Source organism: Microtus ochrogaster, chromosome 21 (assembly GCF_000317375.1).
Source record: "Microtus ochrogaster isolate Prairie Vole_2 chromosome 21, MicOch1.0, whole genome shotgun sequence".
Lineage (NCBI taxonomy): Eukaryota > Metazoa > Chordata > Mammalia > Rodentia > Cricetidae > Microtus > Microtus ochrogaster.
Genome location: NC_022022.1, coordinates 10,285,294 through 10,293,617, shown reverse-complemented (window position 1 = coordinate 10,293,617; position 8,324 = coordinate 10,285,294). Strand labels below are relative to the sequence as shown.

Sequence of the window (8,324 nt, the reverse complement as noted above, 5' to 3'; positions counted from 1 at the left end):
TAGACCAGGCTGGCCTCGAACTCACAGAGATCCGCCTGCCTCTGCCTCCCGAGTGCTGGGATTAAAGGCGTGCGCCACCACCGCCCAGCCACATTAAGCTTCTTAAGGCATTGCTCTGACCTTGTAACCTTGATCAAGGAGCCAGTGGTGAGTTTATGAATGATTGCTCAGCCTGGCGACAGCCCCTCCTCCATCAATGACCTCATATTTCTTTATTCCAGGCACAAGAGCTCCTGGCCTAGCTCCTGCCCCGTGCTTAGCCACCCTTGCTCTTGCTTTGGGCTCTTCCCTCCAGGTCTGCTCCTCCTGAACTCCTGGTCGCTTTATGCTTTCTCTATCTCCTGTTAGAATCCATCCTGTTGTCTCCCAATATCCAATTTCAAGGGCATCGCTCCAACAGCACCTGACTCTTGGCAGCAAAACCCTCTCTGGTATACCCATCTTATGGCAGGTGTGTTATTATTATTAGCCTCTCTGACAGAGGAAGAGCTCTCATAGACAGAAAACTACCTGCTTATTGCTGTTGTCTGTGGCACCCCCACCTCCAGAAACCATTGTGTGTGGAGGTGCCTCTTTCCTTCTGAGTTCCTTGACTTCTCCACCTGAGTGTTGACGTTTAAGGTGTATATACACTCTGACTTTTATAATTTAAGGAACTATCAAGTTTTCTACTGTGCATAGCACGTGCTCATTCTACACAACAACCCCGTCATGTTTTAAAAGTCTAATGATATCTGTGCATTTGCCATTGGGTCACCACATGGTACCCACTGTCCTTCAATGGCAATAGAGATTTGCATCATGGATAGGCAGTTCATTAAGAGTTAAAAATGTCTCAAACAGATCTTTTCAGTTTTTGATTAAGATGTAATTTGGGGAAAACCTTATTGATCTACTCAATATAGGTGTGTTCCTATAATCTTTAAAAATTATTAGACAAGTCTTAGAGTTATCAGAGAATACAGAACAAGAGAGAAATAATCCATGCTGTTTCCCATTCTAGCGACACAATGCATGGTGTAGGAAACACAGTGAGCTAGGGAGGAGTTGGTTTATTTATTTATATTCAGCCTTCAAAACCTGTGTCTTGAGCAGTGATAAACTTCCATGTAGCTTCATGGTGCATGTCTGAGTGGGACATTTAGCTGGGGCTGGGGAGAGCAGCTAGGGTTTACATGAGAGAACACAGTCCATTTCTGCTGTAAATGTTATTCATTTTGCTATGCTCCCATCGACAATGAAGGGCAAATGGCTGGGAAAGAGGAGACTGTCCTTGGGGTGGTTTTGACGCAGCCTCCAACGGGACCCTCTCCCTGGCTACCAGGATGTTCGGTGATTACCAGCATCTACACCTGTAGTAGGAGATGTTTCTATACCAGATGAGTAATCTTTACACAGGCCTGGCCCTACCTGACTAGGTGATGAAGCTACCAGACAGAGTTAGAAAGTTGATCCTAACCAGTCCTTGCCTCCAGTTGCCGGGAGACCTGCCAGCCAGGCCTGCCAGAGATGTGTAATGGAGGGAGGAAGGTAAATCTCTGTCTTAGAGAGAGGTGTCCAGAGCTACTCACAGCTCCTGGGCTAGAGACCAGATGTGTGAACCTGGGTCACCAGTTGATGGCCAGAGAGGAAATTCTTGTGACCAAGGAAATCCAGACTCTTTCATCTCACTGGCTACAATCTGACAGGGGGTCAAGGGATCGCTCCTTGTTTTATCCTTGGCCTCCACTCTAAATGTAATTTGGCTGCTGCCTTCCATTTTAAGACTTAGGAACTCTCGGCTGTTGGAGCCTGCATGGAGCATAAAAGGAATCCTGTGGCCCCTTAACTCCCTAGGGAGGGTTCCCCAAGGTGTCCTGGGATGAACACAGATGAGCAGTGACATGACAGAGTCCAGCACCTCTGCTGGCATGTCCCACATAGCACTCCTGAGGAGGAGGCACAACATGGAAGTGACATCAGAGACTGAGTCCAGGCTCTCAAACTTCCAGGCACCAGCCTGGAGGCATCAGTACCCGGAGGTCCGTTAATCTAGGCGGCTTCATCTACTCGTAGAATTGTTGATTCTCTAGGCTCAAGGGTGGGAGAGACATCAGACAAGTGACAGACGACACTGATGTTGCTGATCTAGAGGATGCATTCTGAGTTCCTAGGCTAACCTTGGGGAGGCTGAATGATCTGGGGTAATGTGGCTAGTATGTGCCCTGTTGCTCAGCCTCTGCATCTTTTTGAGGATGGAGACTTGAGGGAGCCTAAACTCAGTGATTGATAGTGCATCCTGAGATGTACATATTCTCTCCAACCATCCAAATGAAATTCTCAGATTCTGAGTTCTAACTCCAAGGTACCACAAATCTGGACACCAGAGAAGACACTGATGTCGGATTGCTTTTATGCCTGGCGTCTCAGGTTTCTGAGTGTCACATAGACATCTATGATCCTGATCCAAGTCTGTCTTTATCAAAAAGTACATAAGATGGCCATGATGGTTACATGTGGCCAGAGAGTTCCAGAAGGTCCTAGACCTTTGGTTAGCTGGCATTCTTCAGGACAGGCATGTGAGCCATGGGTATGGAAAGAGAATGTGCTGGTCTGAGTTCCAGGGTCATCTTATGTCTCACCAGTCATGACAACCATCTGGATGTTGGGTTGTGTTCATCCCATTATGGCTGAGGGAACAGAAGACATGGGGATACATCATTTGGTCCTGGACTCCCGGTAAAGTAGAACTTAGAGCCAGGCCACCAGTGTCCAGATAACGGAACTCTTCTCTTAGAAGCCACAGAGCAAAAAGACTTCTTTAAACAAGCCCCATTTGCAGCAGCGTCACTAAGAGCCTTGGCTCTTACTGACCCATCAGGTCTGTCTCTCCTTCCACAACCTGCAGAGTCTTTCCAGCCATGTTTCCCTGGGAACTGCAGAGCTAGAAGCCCCAGGAAAGCAGCTCTCCCACGGGCACTTACCTCTGAGTGGCCAGGATAGAAAGCTGCGTCCTTGGCAAAGCCTTTATTGGGCCCAGACACTGAGGTGAGCTTGGGTCCAGCATGCCATCCAGCCCCCTGGACTGCACGACCACAGGCCAGAACTCTGCGGGGGAGAGCTGACATTAGACAAGGGTTACCATATTCCCTAGCACATTGGTAGACACCAGAGCTCATGACAGAGGGGAAGGGAGTGCCAATAGGCCTTGAACCCTATTTCCACAATTCCACCACTTTAGCAACATTGGAGCTCAGGGAAGAGCAAGAGTTCAGTTGCCAAGGTTTCTAGGGCCCTGGGCTTACATAGCTCTGGTCTTGCATAGCCCTGCAATGACCCTTGCCTATACTAGTCTCAACCTGGACACAGTCCACAGTGGCACTGCACCTAGTGTAGTGGCTTCCAGGTCTATACTGGAGTTCTGCTCCAGGGACACCTAAACTAAAATGAAAACTATTTTGCACACTGCCCAAGCCCAGATGTAGTAAATCCAGCTCCGTCCAATATTGGTGATGCAATATTAGAAACACAGAAGTCCTGACAATTCAAACCAGCCAATTCAGAGATGAAAATACAAGATAAGCAATGGGAATGGGACAAACTGGCTGCTTGACACACCACTTGGATCTCCCACTGAGACACATCAACGGTCTTGGGGCACTGTGTTAAAAGTCAAATTTCAAAAATCGAAGCTATGGCAATAACATATTAAGAGAAAATATTATGTTTTAACTTGTAGCTTCTAGAGCCACTGTTTTCCTCTCACTTCTGTCTACCTAATATATGGTGTATCATTCATTCATTCATTCATTCATTCATTCATTCATTATTTCCTGAGCATCTACTATATGCCAAACACTATTCTTGTTGCTGGAGACACAGCAGTAAATAAAACAAGCAAGTTCTTGACCTCTCTTGTGGACTTTACAATTTAGTATAAATAGATAGCGTCAGACTCTGTTCATCCTGTGCAGAAAACAAGCATGGTGTGATGGGGGAGAGAGGAGTGCAAGAAGCCATGCAGGCAGCGTGCTCGTGAAGAGTTCCTTGAGGAAGCCACCCTCAAGCTTATGACAAGAAATGGAGGGCAGAACATTCCAGGTGGAAGTGACAGCAGATGCCAAAGCCTTGGGGATTAGTCAAAAACCGAGTCTGAAGGAACAGACCTGGGAGGTGAGCTGGAGAGCTCGAACAACCTGAGCCATTAGAGATGAAGCCAGGAGCTACAGTCGCATCCCTAGGGCCGACAGGAAGGGAATGGGGCTTTAAGCAGGACGGTGCCATGGCGATTTTGAAGGCTGAACAGATAAATGACTAAGTCTATGAAGACAGTTTGTAAAGAAAGCTCAGGAATTGCATGCTTGCCCTATTGTCTGTGCTTTTTCAAGTCCCACAGACCTTTCTTTTGCCATGCCTTGCTCCACCGTGACTCCCACCACACCTCTCCCTTTTTACAGTGGCGACAGATGTCATGGAAGCCTCCCCAAAGCCATACACCTGATAGGGAAGAGGGGGCTGGAGAGCAGCTGAGGTGGGAGGGGCTCTGGAGTGGCTTCTGTGTTGCTGAAAAGCATCTTTCTGGGATGTTTCCATTCCCCTTGCTTCCCCACTTTTCTTAACACACCCCTTTTGCGTTTCAGAAACTAACAGAGAAACCTTCTGATACACAATTGAGAATTCAGGCATGGAGAAAACCTGACTCTAACGCTCTTCAAACGTGAGATTCTAGGACAAGTGACATCTCCATGCACTCCAGGGTTGAGCTTAGTCTGGGGATAGGGAGATTGACATGTGCTCTGGGGTTAGGAGGTGCATCTTAGCGGCCTCCTCACCCAAGCCGGAGAGCTCATCTATTCCACAAGCCCTTTTGCTGGGGGCTTGGCTCAACTGTACAGGTTGCAAGGTTGGAAGCCACAGACCCGTGTCCTGACCCAATTCCAGCCAATTCTTGGGCAGGACATCACTCTGACTGTCTTTCTTTTTCACCAAAATGAAAAGTTCCTATAACAGATGATAACTCAGATCTTTCCGACTTCAGTCCTCTGGAATTCTAAGACGGTATGAGTAAACAATGCTTTTTTTCTCCCCTTACACTGAAGTTCTTTAATTTCATCAATTCAACACTGACATTTCAGACCCTCTGGCAGACGCTGTGCTAGGTGTTAGGTTATGGAGAGAAAGAAGACACAATATTTCCTATAGCAAATTAGCTAGAGGGGAGGAAGGGTTAGCACAAGCTAAGTAAGTATTTAAATCAGTGTGACGTTCAGGGTGTATATTACTCGTGATGGGGAAGCACAGTCACCTAGGAACCTACTTTGTCTATTCAGGCTAGCCTGGGTCACACACTCATACAGGAGTAGGACTCTTAAAAAGAATAGAGCATCTGAACAGGATGCAGAAGAGTGGAGAGAAAAGCCACACACAGCCTTTGAGCTCAAGAGCTAGCTGGAGGTCTAGCAAGGGTTAGAGTGTTGGGGAGAGTGACAAGAGTGTGTGCCATGCCTGGATGTCATCCCATTGCTGTGCCTGCCCACCTCCTTCCCACAACACACAACAAACTTTTACTTTGAAGCCACGGAACAACCAGGGAAGGAAAAGTAACTCCCTATAATTATTCTAGATATTTGTCTATAGGACGTCTTCTAATCTAAGTGCTTGGAAGGAAATTTAAATGACTGCCCATCTAAATTACATATTCCACAGCTTCTCACCCTTGCCATCTTGCAGAATGGAGTGCACACAACCACAGTTAAGTTTCCCAGCCGTATATCCACAGTCGCTTGCTCAGGTAACCTTGGTGCACACCAGTCTCCTGCCCATTCATTCCACACTGGTCCTAACAGCTGGATCCTTCCAGCATCTTCCATGCCCTTGGTTTTTTCTCATACAGTGCTGGTACAGCATAGCAGTTTGCTGCTGGAAAGAGAACTTCCTGCCAAGAACACAGACTGATTTTTCAGAGGTGTTATTGCTATAGTCTCATTCTAGGGAAGGCTGGAGCTCTAAAATTAAATCCAACTTAAATATTGCCAATTTCTAATGTGAATACACCAGGGGCAAACAAAGTAAATGGATGTCTATTTTTACATCCCTAACTGTTCTAATAATTACTTAAGAAGACATCAGCTGGCTCTCACACTCTTGAGAAATGCATGGAAATAGAAGACAGCTCATTTCCATACCACCTTATGCTCCTTCCGATAGAACACAATGAAAACCGCTGAAATCAGGGATGCCTCTGCTAGACCCTGGCCTGGTCTAATGCATTAAAGCTTGGTACCTCAGTCTCTTAAAACTTGTTAAAATGCAAAGTACTGGGCAGATGTCCTGAGTGCCAGCTTGTGGATTAATAGCCCTGTGTATTATATTATTGTTTATCACTGAAGTTTAAGAATAATTAGGTTCCACACCGGTCTTTCTCCATCTCTACTTGACTGGATGAAATCACCTGGGCAATTGGGATGTTCCTCCGGGCGCATCTACGAGAAGTTTTCTAGAGAGGATTGAATGAAGTAGAAGATATGTTCTTAATGTGGGGGCCCTTATCAAGCATGGGTCCAGATATAGAGAGGTCCAAGGAAGGAGCAGTTGGGAGGACCTGCCTTCCTTCCCTCTTTCCGGCTAAGCGTGTCTAACACAGCCATGCGACCCTCTGCTGACTTCAGACATTGGCCTCTAACATGGAATCGCTAACAGTGGCTCTTCATGAAACTTCCATACTTTCTGGTTTGGGACTGGTTTGAAGCCCAAGCTTCACGGACTGAACAGCTCCTGGGTTCTTTACCTCTGCAGCAAGCAGTCAGACATTGTTGGGCCACTCAACATCTATTGAGTGAGCCAATCTAACTGTTTATAGTAGCAATTTACTATTCATATCCTGTACCACTAGAGAACCCTGCCTAATATACTTCCCGTGGAGTGAGAGATCCAAGCCAAAGAAGACAGACTCAGAGATTGTCTGCTGCTGCGGACTGCCTACCTGACTGTACCTTTACATGGGACCCCTCACCTTAGCGCCCATCAACAACCAGCCCAGAGTTCTCTAGAGAGGGGGTGGCAAGACTTTTCTGAAGATCCCTAGAAACAAGGTTGTTCATCTGGCTTTTGGACCATTGTTTCCCCATCCCTCCCACCCCCACCCCTTTCAATCTCTTGAAGTCTCAAAAGTATTTCTGTCAATTCCCACTAAGAAGTTTAGATCAATGGAAAACTGTTAAAATCAATCAAAATGTAATCAAGGATAACTTTGCTTCTGTTGATAACTCATGGGGAGTGGTAGACATCCCCCTAAGTTGTTCATATTTAAATTTTATGTAAGACTCTATCTAGCTCCCTGGTTTCTACTTTCCACCGCCTTCTCTGCAGGGATGATTCTCAACCCTGGCCCTGCAGCTGTCTCACCAGGCCAGCTTCATAACACCCACCATACTGCCTGCGTCCTGTCTCCAGGGAGCCTCTTTTCACTGGCTTGTAGTGCTGTCTGCTCCCTAGGAGATCCAGATGTAAGACCAGAACCAAAGCCACTGACACACAGGAGTACAAAGAAACTTGGCAGTGACTTTGATGAGCAACTATGAACAATTCAATATCAAGAAGCTGATGTATCTTAGAAAATGCATAGTACAGGTGCAATCACTATACATGACAAGGAGACATGCGAATATACCATGCCAATAGGAGAAGGTTGTCTTTGCAAGCCTTCGTTGTCTAGGTACAAGCAACAGCTGTGAATTGGGGGTTTTCTTTTTGACTTCTTGCGAGTTTCTTAAGAAAGACATTCTTCAGTGTTGGAGCTCTGGTGGCTTAGTACTAAAAAGTTCAAGGACTCTTTGCTGATATTTTTTATTTCCAAAGATTTGGGGACTGTTAACCCAAAGGACTGTACATCTCCCATGCTCCAACGAAGTAATGGCCAGTCCCTGGAGCAGCTTACACTGATCGAAGGTACCAGGGAGCAGCTTCCACCTGGCTGAATTCTGAGTAAGGAAATCTTCTGTAAGGTCTAGCGTTAAGAACATGTTGTCAGGGTGTAGTTCATTTTGGTGTTGCTGTTATGATTTTTTTCATTGCTATAACCATTCTGCTTAATTTTATCTTCTGTCCATCGTCTTCTGCTGGGTTCACACACAAAGGGAGGAGAGCGGGAGGCGTTTTATACTGTTACTCTGTTTTCTTAATTCTTAGCCTTATTAGACATTTCCTAGGGAGGAATATGACTATAAGATTTGCTGACTGGGAATTCATTTTCATTTCTTCTTCTTCTTCTTCTTCTTCTTCTTCTTCTTCTTCTTCTTCTTCTTCTTCTTCTTCTTCTTCTTCTTCTTCTTCTTCTTCTCCTCCTC

At 46.1% G+C, this 8,324-nt stretch overlaps 1 protein-coding gene across 1 annotated transcript in view; it reads right to left on the bottom strand.

Annotated features, from left to right (window-relative positions):
• The window catches only part of Ngf (nerve growth factor), a 51,932-nt gene that overhangs the window by 3,535 nt on the left and 40,073 nt on the right, over positions 1 to 8,324 (bottom strand). Inside the window, exon 2 of the mRNA XM_026784183.1 lies at positions 2,964 to 3,087. The gene's annotated coding sequence lies outside the window, so the exon portion shown is untranslated. The remainder of the gene's footprint in view (positions 1 to 2,963; positions 3,088 to 8,324) is intronic.